Source organism: Cydia amplana, chromosome 19 (assembly GCF_948474715.1).
Source record: "Cydia amplana chromosome 19, ilCydAmpl1.1, whole genome shotgun sequence".
NCBI classification, from domain to species: Eukaryota; Metazoa; Arthropoda; class Insecta; order Lepidoptera; family Tortricidae; genus Cydia; species Cydia amplana.
The window spans coordinates 12317227-12329232 of NC_086087.1; the positions used below are offsets into that span (position 1 = coordinate 12317227).

Sequence of the window (12006 nt, forward strand, 5' to 3'; positions counted from 1 at the left end):
TGGCCTGATTAAAAGTCGAGATATTTTGTAATCTACCAATGTTTGGCGCCCTCGACCTTATTTACGGTAGTCACCTTCCTTTTCACAAAAAGACGTGCCAATGACCTGACACATGATGATATGACTGAAACTTTAGTGCTAACGATCCCTATTTTATTGCCTTTCGAGTTTTTAGCTCAGTATCGAGCTCAATATTAACTTTCCTTACTTTTACCCTCCACTTATATCTGTCGGAGGCAGATCGTTAAATCGGCCATATCGAGATATTCCTAGGCATACCATGAAACGCCGCCATTTCATGATCTGACTAGCGACTACCAGCCATATCGTTCAAACATCAACGTTTGACGATTTGCCTAGCGACGTTTAGGCATATCAAATAGTAGGGTGTGATATTCCTAGGCATATCATGAAACGCCGGCATTTCATGATCTGCCTAGCGCGACCATCAGCCATATCGTGCAAACTCAAGGAGTGATATTCCTAGGCAGATCATGAAACGCCGGCATTTCATGATCTGCCTAGCGACCACCAGCCATATCGTGCAAACCTCAGTGGGTGATATTCCTAGGCAGATCATGAAACGCCGGCATTTCGTGATCTGCCTAGCGACGACCAGCCATATCGTGCCAACCTCAAGGGGTGATATTCCTAGGCAGATCATGAAACGCCGGCATTTCATGTTCTGCCTAGCGACGACCAGCCATATCGTGCAAACCTCAAGGGGTGATATTTCTAGGCAGATCATGAAACGCCGGCATTTCATGATCTGCCTAGCGCGACCACCAGCCATATCGTGCAAACCTCAAGGGTTGATATTCCTAGGCAGATCATGAAACGCCGGCATTTCATGATCTGCCTAGCGACGACCAGCCATATCGTGCAAACCTCAAGGAGTGATATTCCTAGGCAGATCGTGAAACGCCGGCATTTCATGATCTGCCTAGCGACCACCAGCCATATCGTGCAAACCTCAATGGGTGATATTCCTAGGCAGATCATGAAACGCCGGCATTTCATGATCTGCCTAGCGACCATCAGCCATATCGTGCAAACCTCAATGGGTGATATTCCTAGGCAGATCATGAAACGCCGGCATTTCATGATCTGCGTAGCGACCACCAGTCATATCGAGCAAACCTCAAGCCGCTCAAGGCTCAAAAGGAACTTGTATTAAAAGGTACGATCTGGCAATACTGGACTCGGACGCAGCGCCATATAGAATGCAGCGCCACCAGTGGCAAAAAATGCAATTATTTTAGGATGCGATCGGTATAAATGAAGCTAGGAATTCGACAAATACATTGCTCCCATCGATCTGCCGAATCTTTTATAAGACAGATCGTGATATGCCTGAGTTAATTTTAGTCAGATCATGAAATGGCGGCGTTTCATGATATGCCTAGGAATATCTCATCAATTATTTTACGATGCGCCCGGTATGAAGCTAGGAATATCAACGAATACATTGGTCTGACCGATCTGCCGCCTCTTTTATAAGGCAGATCGTGATACGCCTGGGTTAATCTTAGTCAGATCATGAAATGGCGGCGTTTCATGATATGCCTAGGAATATCTCGATATGCCCGATTTTACGATCTGCCGCCGACATATCCATTATCTTCGAATACCTTGCCGAATATTTTTCCCGCGTGTATCTTTTATGGTACATCTCATACGATATTCTCCACGTCAAGTTCAAGACTTAAATTGCTTAATCAAGAACAGGAAAACCCTAAGAAACCAGGAAACCGCCAAGTTCTCAACACAGTTATTAAAATTTTGCTGGGACATCAGTTAGCCGCGACCATGACCAGTGAAACCTGTGTCGAAACGTCGGTAAATAAAGGTAATTGAATAAATTTCGCGTTAGACCCGTCTATAAATGTGAGTTAATATGTGTTCAAAACGCGAAGGTTTTAAATATTATACAGTTATTAAAACTTCCAGACTGTACGCAAAGTATAATTAACACCTGTGAAGTGATTGTTGCCGCAACGTTGTGGTCGCCATAGCGACTGGCCACGTGACAGCCTTCAGCTGATAACATTCCATCATAGACTACTGTTAGTGTTTCGTGTCTCTTTTTGGCCAGTTCACTTCACAGCGCAATTGTTAAGTTTACCGCAAAACACTGAAATGACCTAGTATTGAAGCAGCTATTGAACTGTAGTATTGAAGTTCCAACGGATTATCGACTCTATATCTACGAACAAGAGATTACAAGTCAAATAATAGTAATAATACATATAGGGCCACCCCTGGCGTGTACCCGACTACCTGTGTTATTTAGTACAGTCAGGCGTGTCTCACTCCGCGATTTCGTCGCTTTGCTACGGGTAGCTAAAAGTACATCCGTTCGGCCCCAATTTTGGGGAAAGCCATAAGCCGCGCGTGGCGCTGTCGCCACCTATAGCGGCCATATCTGTGCTGATCGTAACTGACGCGTTTTGTTAGAGAGTGAGTCTCCTGTATCTACTATTATTTATTCTGTGGTACAGTAAAGTCTATACATTCCGCGTCTGAAGCAAAAGTACAATACCTAATTAAACCCTGTGAAGTGATTGTTGACGCAACGTTGTGGTCGCCATAGCGACTGGCCACGTGACAGCCTTCGATAGCTGATAACATTCCACTGTAGAGTTCTACCCATAGATTCCGCGTCAGAATATTGAAACAAAAGTGGTCTTTATAATTAGAAAAAAATATTTTGCAAATAAGGCATTTTTCCGTTAAAATGAACTAGAAGGTGGAGTAGGTCGTCTTGACCGAATTTTTAGTCATATTTTACAAATTTTTCGAGAACGGTTTTTTCGGCTCTACCTATCGCAACCGAGGTTTGAACCCACAATTTTAGGCCACCATATGAAAGGTTAATCCTGAGTAGTTTAGTATAGTTTAGACAGTCGGCGTCACTGAAGATTCTCTAACTTTTAGCCAATGACTTCTCTAGATTCTCCGCTACTTTTCCCGATTGCCGTAAATATAAATTATAATTTAACTCATGCAAGTTGGTTGATTACCTATTCAGCTGTTATTTTAATAATTTCCTACCTTAATAAATAGGTACAATCACATATTTAAAAAGTTTATTTACGACTAGTACGCTCTATTTACCTACCTGTTCTGTTACCTGTCGTGATTGTTTCACCGGATGGTCTCATCGGAAGATCAGCGCTGGAAGTCGCCAGCAACATGCTGAGATGAGACCATTTCGTCATTCGTGGCACTTTATCCTTTTATGTTTCTCTTTTATGTATAATTTTCTATTTTGTGTTTGTGCTCGTGAATAAAATTATTTATAATATATTCTATCTATTCTGTAAGTCTACGATGTATCCCTCACTTACCACGCTTGAGAGCCAAATGAATTAGCACCGCGTGCCAACGCGCCAGATCACAAATTGAAATGGCTGTTGTTACTAGGAAATGCGTTTCATGAAGGTTATGGCTTAAGCAAGTTGATTTAATGTGATTGAGAAAAGGCCACCTTGAAGTAACAATGGTATGGAATCGTAAAGCGATCGAGTATAGCCTATTAAACTGGCGGCTGTCTTTCAAGAACCATTTCTGTGGAACTGTACATGGTTGTTTTTAGGCTTCCGTAATACCCAAAGGGTAAAAACGGGACCCTATTACTAAGAGTCCTCTGTCCGTCCGTCCGTCTGTCTGTCGGTCACCAGGCTGTATCTCATGAACCGGGATAGCTACAGCGGGACAGCTAAAGTTTTCACAGACTCACTTACCTTTGGTACGCCCTGAACTGAAAGGCTTTAAGGTATCGTTAGAATCGTGTGAGTCTCAATAATTTCATTTAGTCAGTAATATTTATTAGAATATCAGAATGATTTTTAAGTAAATATATAGAAGACGGTTGAATCGTGGGAAAAGGAGAGGAAGCCTTTTCCTCAGAAAATACGTAAAATAAATCTACGAGTGTAAGTAGACCTCTACAATCAGTAAAGAAAAGATTTGTGCCACATACAGCTCAGCTTATCATATTCAGTTATTAGTGTTCCGTACAAAACTTTGTTCACGGAACATTTAGACATTTAGAGGATTACTTCGGTGTTGCAAATCAGTTACATGCGTTTTTCTCAGAGACCGTTTGACGTAGATACCTAAAATTCGGAACAGTTATAGCAAATACCACCACTAATATTGTAAATAAGTCAAAACCGCTTATTTCCTATTTTATTTCAGTTTGATTTAAAAACCGACGCTTAACGTAAAAGAATTAGGCGCTGCGCTGCCTAAGTTATATCGTAATAGCGTCTATTGTCTTATTATTCTAATTGTCTTTTGTGATCGTAAGTCGCGACGCTGATGCTAATTGCAGACAAAGAAATTCATTCTCCGTGTAAAGTGGAAGGAAGGACGGCTTTTGTTCTGTAATCAACGAACTCGTCATAAGTTTATACATCACGATAGTAGATGAAAATCGTATTATTAATACGAAATATCTGGGGGACCGAGCTCGGAAAACGTATAAAAACTCAAAATTGCGCTTTTTCCCAGAAGCTAGATCTATTTTTCGCCCCCGAAAATCCCCATGTAGCAAATTTCATAGAAATCGTTAGAGCCGTTTCCGAGATCCCCGAAATACATATACAAGAATTGCTCGTTTAAAGGTATAAGATAAGATATTGTATAGGCGAGCAATTTTAAATGTCACCTTGCGCATGAAGATCTATCGCTGACAACTACATAATTTTCTTACAAAAAATTTCACCAAAGGCGTTCTTAATAATGATACAAGAAAGTGTATTAAACAAGATATAATATGTTATTTAACATTAATAAAACACTTAAATACTACCTACAAAACTAAACTAACATTAAAATAAACCTACTTAAAAATTAAACAACAATAAAAAAAAATACCTACCTATGAAAGGTCCCCCAAGTCTGTGCCCTGCGGAAGGGTGCCCATGAGGCAAGAAAGAAAGAAATGTCGTTAAACTTTGTTAAGCACTAAACATAAAAGAGGGGAAATGTTAGGGGAAAAATTACGTGAAGATTATATTAATACATAATGTAAGAGAAAGTGGAAGACTAAGAGGATCATTTCTAGATGATTAGATTAGAAGAATCATTAAAAAATTTGACAGTGAAGAAACGCTTCTACTTTGGGCTGCTCTAAATTTAAACGAGGTCTACTAGGTATGCCCTACTCTAACAAACGTAGATTTATTTACTAGCTCTTCATAGCTGCCGAGTTAGTAATCTCCTCTTGTGCAGTATTAACTGGTTTTCATTACTTGTATGTCTTGCTTCCTCCACGTGTCCGGTTGTGTGCGTTTCCAACTTGGAATGCATTGCTTACCGGTAATCAAGACATATCCCGCCATGTTCATTGGAGTTTCAGTTTTTATCATTAATGTTTTCTTGTTGTAGTGTTGTTGTGTTGAAAGAATTAACGAGGCTTTTTGTTGGACACAAAGCACTCTATTATATTAAATACTACTCGCCCTCTATCTCTGTCATCTTGTTTTAGTATTTTCCCCCTTGCATCCTCAATTCGTAGCTCCTACCCGCTTCATGTTTTCTCGATATTAATCTTCCTGCATTCCGTGCTCTATCTGTTAATCTCTTATGTATGCAAGTGTGTTATTATGCTAGACCAGCTAGACTATCATACGACAAATCAGAGTCTATATTTAATGTTCCACCTCGACACATGTCGTCATCAATGCTGTCATCTTGTCATATTAATAAAACACTTCGCGAATCGTGAATGCCAGCACTTGAACCAATTGTGTCCTCATCTGAATGACTCCTTTGAATCTCCACATCAAATTACTTAGACCTCTTGTCGTTTACTTGTTTGTCTGAAGTGTGATTTGGGTTTTTCTTACAAGACATTCTCATTAGGTTTTTGTCTTGTTTGTCTTCAATACAAAGTTTGCAACAACATCCTGCAACTTGGTAATTTCGTGTATCCGCTGACATTGCAAATTCTTGTTTTTGTAAATCAATCAAGTGTGCAGAACTACAAGAAATCAGCTAATCATCAATGCTTCCAAGTTCTAACATAGGAAAAACAGCATGTGGCTACCAAAAAAGTGTCAGCGAGTCGCAAAGTCTCGCAGCAGGGAGATAATTAATGAGTGTTTATCGCAAACGCAAGGTGGTTCTGGGGAAACCTTCGCTTGTAACCGATGCGGTGAGTTGGTGGCATTTTTTGCCGCTCAGTGCCGGCGCCAGATGAGGTAAACGCGAGTACGCACGCGCTCGCTGACGTTGCACAATACGATTCACGGCGGGCCCCTACTCGCGGCAGAGACGAGGTTCAGACGCCGGCCCCCGCCCGCCTCGCCCCGCCTCGCCGCCTCGCCCCGCGCCAGTTGCCTCGCAGCTGCCGCGCGCGCCTGTCGCATATTCTATGCGACTCCGCTCTTCCTTCACCATAATATGGATATACAGCACATCCGCGCTCTTATCAACATCCAATTCTCGTTTCTGTGGTTTTACGAAGTTGCCGACAAATACAAATGGATTATATTGTAAAGTGTCAAAGAAAACAGTAGTTTTTTAAAAGTCCGCATTGGAATTTCTAGTATGGCAGTCGCCGTGGGCCGACGTGCTCGGCACATGGCTTCGTAATAATACTGTGGTGGCGGACGGTACATCAAAATGTACCAATAAGTGGTCGGGGGTAAAGCGAGAGTGAAAAATATGTGTTTTGACGGAAGCTTCTGTGTTACAGGATAAATAGACCCAAAATTATCGACTGGTTTGAGACGTGACGTACTCGTGGCGTCCACGTCAACCTACAAATTGCCGCGGGTTTTCGCATGCCTTTAGTGCAACGACTAAAGCAATCGTATAAGAACGCCTCTGGTTTGTCATTAACCATTTAACCCGGTGTAAAGACCTGGTATGTGAATGTTTATAAACACTGTCCAATAAATCCTGCAAAAATTGTTTTGATAAGGACCATTACATGTTATGAAAACTCATTTCACAACCGGTGTTTTGAATTCTTCGTCCGTACACAACGCTGGTCGCTTTGTTCAAAGTACGATTTGACCGAGGTCACCGGCTCGGCAAAACATTGGCTAATCATTGAATTGCTTTGCTCCGACATAATGACTCTATTCCAAAATACCGACGGTTTTTTACTACGTTCATTAAAATAACTTAATTTTAACAAAAAATATGCAGCAATATTACCCCGGTGAAAAGCCTCATTTAAGCTTCCAATTCTACAAAATGTGTCAAAGAAGCAATAAAATTTGAAGAATTTGCGGCGAAGGAAAATGGCGGGCGAATTCTGCCGCCATTCTACAGCGGCTACGGCTGTGTTCAGTATGCATGCATGTGTGCGGGGCGTCTCATAGTGCAACGTGGCCCCGGCATGCCATAGTCGGACTCCGTAGGCGTGGTCGGAGACATTCTCTCATTGCTGATTTCCTGGTACTCTCGGGTGAAAGAAATCAAGTGCAAACGTACGTTTTCTTCATAAAAATACTTGAAATTTACGTTCCTTTTCATGAGGAGGATAATTCATAACCTTGTTTCAAGGAATGCATAAGTATCACTGACGCTCGAACAATTGATGCATGTGCAACGCAACGTGTGTAAAAACGTGCATCGAACCATATTAAATACTCGCTCGCACATCAAACTGAAGAGGTTCGTTTACCCGCAATAATGATAATTCTTTGCTGACTACAGGCGAGGCATGACAATTAACTTAATTAGAATATGAGACATAAATGTTTACCAATGAGTATGATAATGCTTCTGGGTAACCATTAGCGCATGAGAATTAAAATAAAGGTCTAATCTGAATGAAAAATAAATAATAGTGGGAATAATGGGATACAAAGACATCAGATGGGAGAGGAAGACGGTATAAAATAATTTAACGGTTAACAGTCAAATCGCCGAATGGGGACAACAAAAACAAACAAATTTTTGTGGGAATCTTCTGATATACGCGGGATAAAGTATTAGAAGAAACAGTAAGATTTATATGAGAGAAGGAATTCAAATTTCATAATATAATATACCAATGAAATAAATGTAAATTAGAGCCCCAAATTTTGAGGGCATAGCAAATTATACACATAAAACTCTTGGGAAAGTGAAATATGGAAGGATTGTGCCATATACTTGGATGAGGTTGTCTCACTATTGTCTGCCGAAAGTCAGGTTATGCAACGGGAGTTTGCCACGTGGCAAGCCCTAACGCCGACTCTACTGCGCATGCGTAGTCTACCTCCAAAATTCTCTTTCTTACAATTTCGCAAGTCACTTCAAATCGATTTTACTTAATTGAAAACATGATTAAAGCCTGAAAAGACTACACCGACTAGAGAATCTCATTACTTAATTTGATAATCCAATGACCAGAGAGATAAGCGATGAGCCGTTAATCGATTTTGAAAGAGTTACAAGTACAAGTAATAAATTTGATTACAAAGTTGTCAATGTCACTATTGGACTAATTACTTAATTAGATCAGGATCAGGACTTCATCGAATGCCACGTGTTTCCCGCGCACATTGCGCAGGTCTACGCGGCCAGCTGAGATTCGAGAAAATCGTTACCGACAGCCAACGCACCCATTTTCACATCACATGGCTTTCGACGTCTAGTTAACCATGCCCTTGATCACACTGTTTGATCCCTATTCTAAGAAACCTATAAGTACTTACTCGTACATTGTACTCGTACCTTCTTATCCATGAGGTAAAGACAGTTCGTGAATGAACTGGTTGAAAGCTGACTTTGGCCGACTATTTTGGACCCACCACATATTCTTCCTTCCCTCTTTAAGATTTTCTGAATATAATGATTTCAAATTTAATGCCACAACATCTAATGCCAGAACGAATCTTAAGAGCCAACAGGAATGGTCATTTCTCCATACAAACGTACTCGACTGTTTCCTCCGTGGGTTTTGAAGCTAGAGCAATGATTTTTTCAACACAGATTAATATTGTCAATATCTGTGTCGGACCGTTTTGCTTTTTTTGATATTATTGTTTTTTAAGGCGCTAGAGCCCTTCAAAAATGGCCAAAATGGCCTAATTGATTATGCCGCAATGAGAGGCGTGCTATTCAAAACTGACATTACTGACAATTATTCAAAAAATCAAAACGGTCCGACACAGATAATGTCATAATCATTTAAATTTCCAAATTTGGTTACAATTGGTTAAGTTTTGGGGGAGGAAACAGTCTAGTACGAAACCTCTATTTTTGAGATTTTTACGCAGGATTTTTCGCCTTGTCCTTATCGTACTAGTTTTAGGAGCCGCTTCCGTTAGCGAGACGGGTATATTTACCTAAAATATTTAAATCTTAGCTCCTGTTGGCTCTTAAAGAATCGTACATTCGCTACATCTACTTCGCCGCGACTTCATAATACGTAGGTTGCAGTGCAAGTCCCAGTCCCACATAGATTCCAAATAAAAAATGACTTCGTGCGTGTTATCAAATTGGATTCTTATCTGAAATCGTGGGCGTATAATATTGGGTCATAGAAAAACGAGGTGCCAATGCTTTTAAAGTAACGAGGTTTTGTATACAAGCGACCAAACACCTTTATCTCATTTGTTTAGTAATGCTGTCGATTACATAATTGTTTTTTTTTTATCGCGACCTTATCAGCCAAGCCATTACTTGTCCCAGATTTAAACAAACCATTTCAACTGTTTATTATTATAAAAAAACATCATTTCTGCTATAATAATTTATAGAAAACAATGCCCAATAAAATTCATCTTTGAAGGATCCTCATCAGTCACGATAGCTTTCATGCAGTGCAAGGCAATATGAATTACCAAGATCCATTGCTTTATCATTCATTATGTTTTTGGGTCGCGGTCGACACGACGTGCCGGCGACGGCGTGCTCGATTACTGGCCTGTGACTAAATCTCTTTCTTTTAATTTTCATTCAGTGATGAGGCTTCTTCAATTCTTACTACCATTGAGACGTTTATGCTGTAAGTAACGTTACTAAGGCCTTGAAAATGTATTGTCTAAAATAAATTATTTACTGTCTAAAACTCATCTTAAATTCAAATGATGTTACATGTTCAACATCAGTACTACATATTATATACTCGTAATTGACATAATTGTCTATGATGACAAAATCTAATCTCATCAATAAACGATGCCAAGTCGCAGGTATCGGCTCTATCACCTTTCACGTGACTTATTCTAGTTCAGTCTATATATCATGTCTAAATGCCTTTTCCTCGTGATATCCAGTTCATGCCAAGTCTACTTTCTCTCAGAATGCATTAGTTCGATTCCAATAAATCTTTCCCGCCCTTAAAATAAATCAATTGTGGCCATGCGCACAGGCACCGGGCCGAATAACGGCGTTAGTTTAAGACGATTGGAAGGCCCAATGTCCTTGAGCGTCAGGGCGGAGCTAAGCGCTCTGTACCCGCACCACCCGCTTACCCCGCTCGCTGCGATCGTACGTGAATTTTGTATCGCTGCACCGCCACGAGGTTCAAAGAATAAGATACAGCCCAGAGGCGTGCAGTTGGCGCTATACTCGTATACCTTTTGTTTGCAGATATTTTGTTGTTTGAGTATGAGTAGATAATGCATTTAGTGGAGGTCGTAAATTACATTTCACGCTTAATACGACTCGCGTCCTGTTTAAAACGCCGTATAAAATTATATTATTATTATATATTACTTACCCATCCTGTTACGCACCATGCTGCATGTTTGTGTAATTGACATAACCGTCGTATTGAATTGGTAGAGTGTCATTCGATGGAACTTGCTAACTATGTAAGTAATCAAACTTGATGAATGAATTTACTAGTGACTTTTGTTGACATAGCTAGTTCCATAGAATGATACTTTATGCAATACGCCGTCAGCCAACATTTTACGAGTACGGTACGAGTAAAGCATTATGTGCGATTGCCAAGTCATTATATGTATTACAAATTAAAGATATATATTTGATACAGTTTTAACACCCCCTGGCACTGATTAAAATAACCGACTTGGTTTCACATTACATCTCAAAACTCTTTTGTAGTAGAAGCGTTGCGAAACTTGCATCTTTTTACATGTAATGTTTTTGATGGGATCTCATCTCTTTTTGTAGGCAGTCCTTCTTTTCGGGTACTCATACTATGTATACACATATCATAAAGAAACACGTCTTCATTCATACTCACATCGTACATCGTAGTGTACCTTTACTTTACTACCTACTATTTGTAGGAACTGCAACAGTAACTTTGTAATAGCAAATATTTATATGGGATTACAAACTTACTTATGCAGTTCTTAGATCATTAAAACGTGACTGATATTGCAATATTATTAGGTTTTCTATGGCTTGATAAGCTGAAAACTACTTATGTTTAAAATTTGAAGCTTGTGGATATACTAGAAGTACCTTAGAATTATGATGATCGTAGGTGAGTGAGTGTGTCAGTGTCGAAAATAAGGAACTTTGACGTACAATAATTCTTAAACTACTAGTTCAAATTGAATGTTTTTGAGAATATATCTTAAGCATGTTTAGCCCTATATATTACTGAAAATTCAGGGTTTTAGCTTCAGCCAGCACAAAATTACAGGACGTCGAAAATGGCCTGAATGGCTTCGAGAAAAGGATAGTACGGCCGTGCCTCTTTTTTTGCTCGACTTTGCAGGGGCACTGCCGTGCCCCCAGATTTACTTAATAAACTAACATCATTTTAATGGGTAACAATCCTTAAAATGTAATGGTTTCTGAATCAAACTATATAGTATATACCTACAACATAAATTGCCAATGTTGATCAATTTTTTTTAGAAATTGAACTTTATTAAAAACGTTAAATTTTAATGGCAATATGTCAGCGCATGTTCGAAAACATTTTTTATATATTTCAAATGAAGCTTTCTCAAACATAAGTGGAAATATTGTCATTACGTTCGTAATAATAGGCTGCGAAACACCGTGTTGCGCGCGCTAAAGCGCGTCACAACCAAATCAACATTCTGCAGTTATTTAATCTTTGGC

The 12006-nt window shown here is 39.8% G+C and overlaps 1 protein-coding gene across 1 annotated transcript in view; it reads left to right on the forward strand.

Annotated features, from left to right (window-relative positions):
- Positions 1-5892: 5892 nt before the first annotated feature.
- The window catches only part of LOC134656986 (myotubularin-related protein 4), a 65195-nt gene continuing 59081 nt past the window's right edge, over positions 5893-12006 (forward strand). Inside the window, exon 1 of the mRNA XM_063512550.1 lies at positions 5893-6506. The gene's annotated coding sequence lies outside the window, so the exon portion shown is untranslated. The remainder of the gene's footprint in view (positions 6507-12006) is intronic.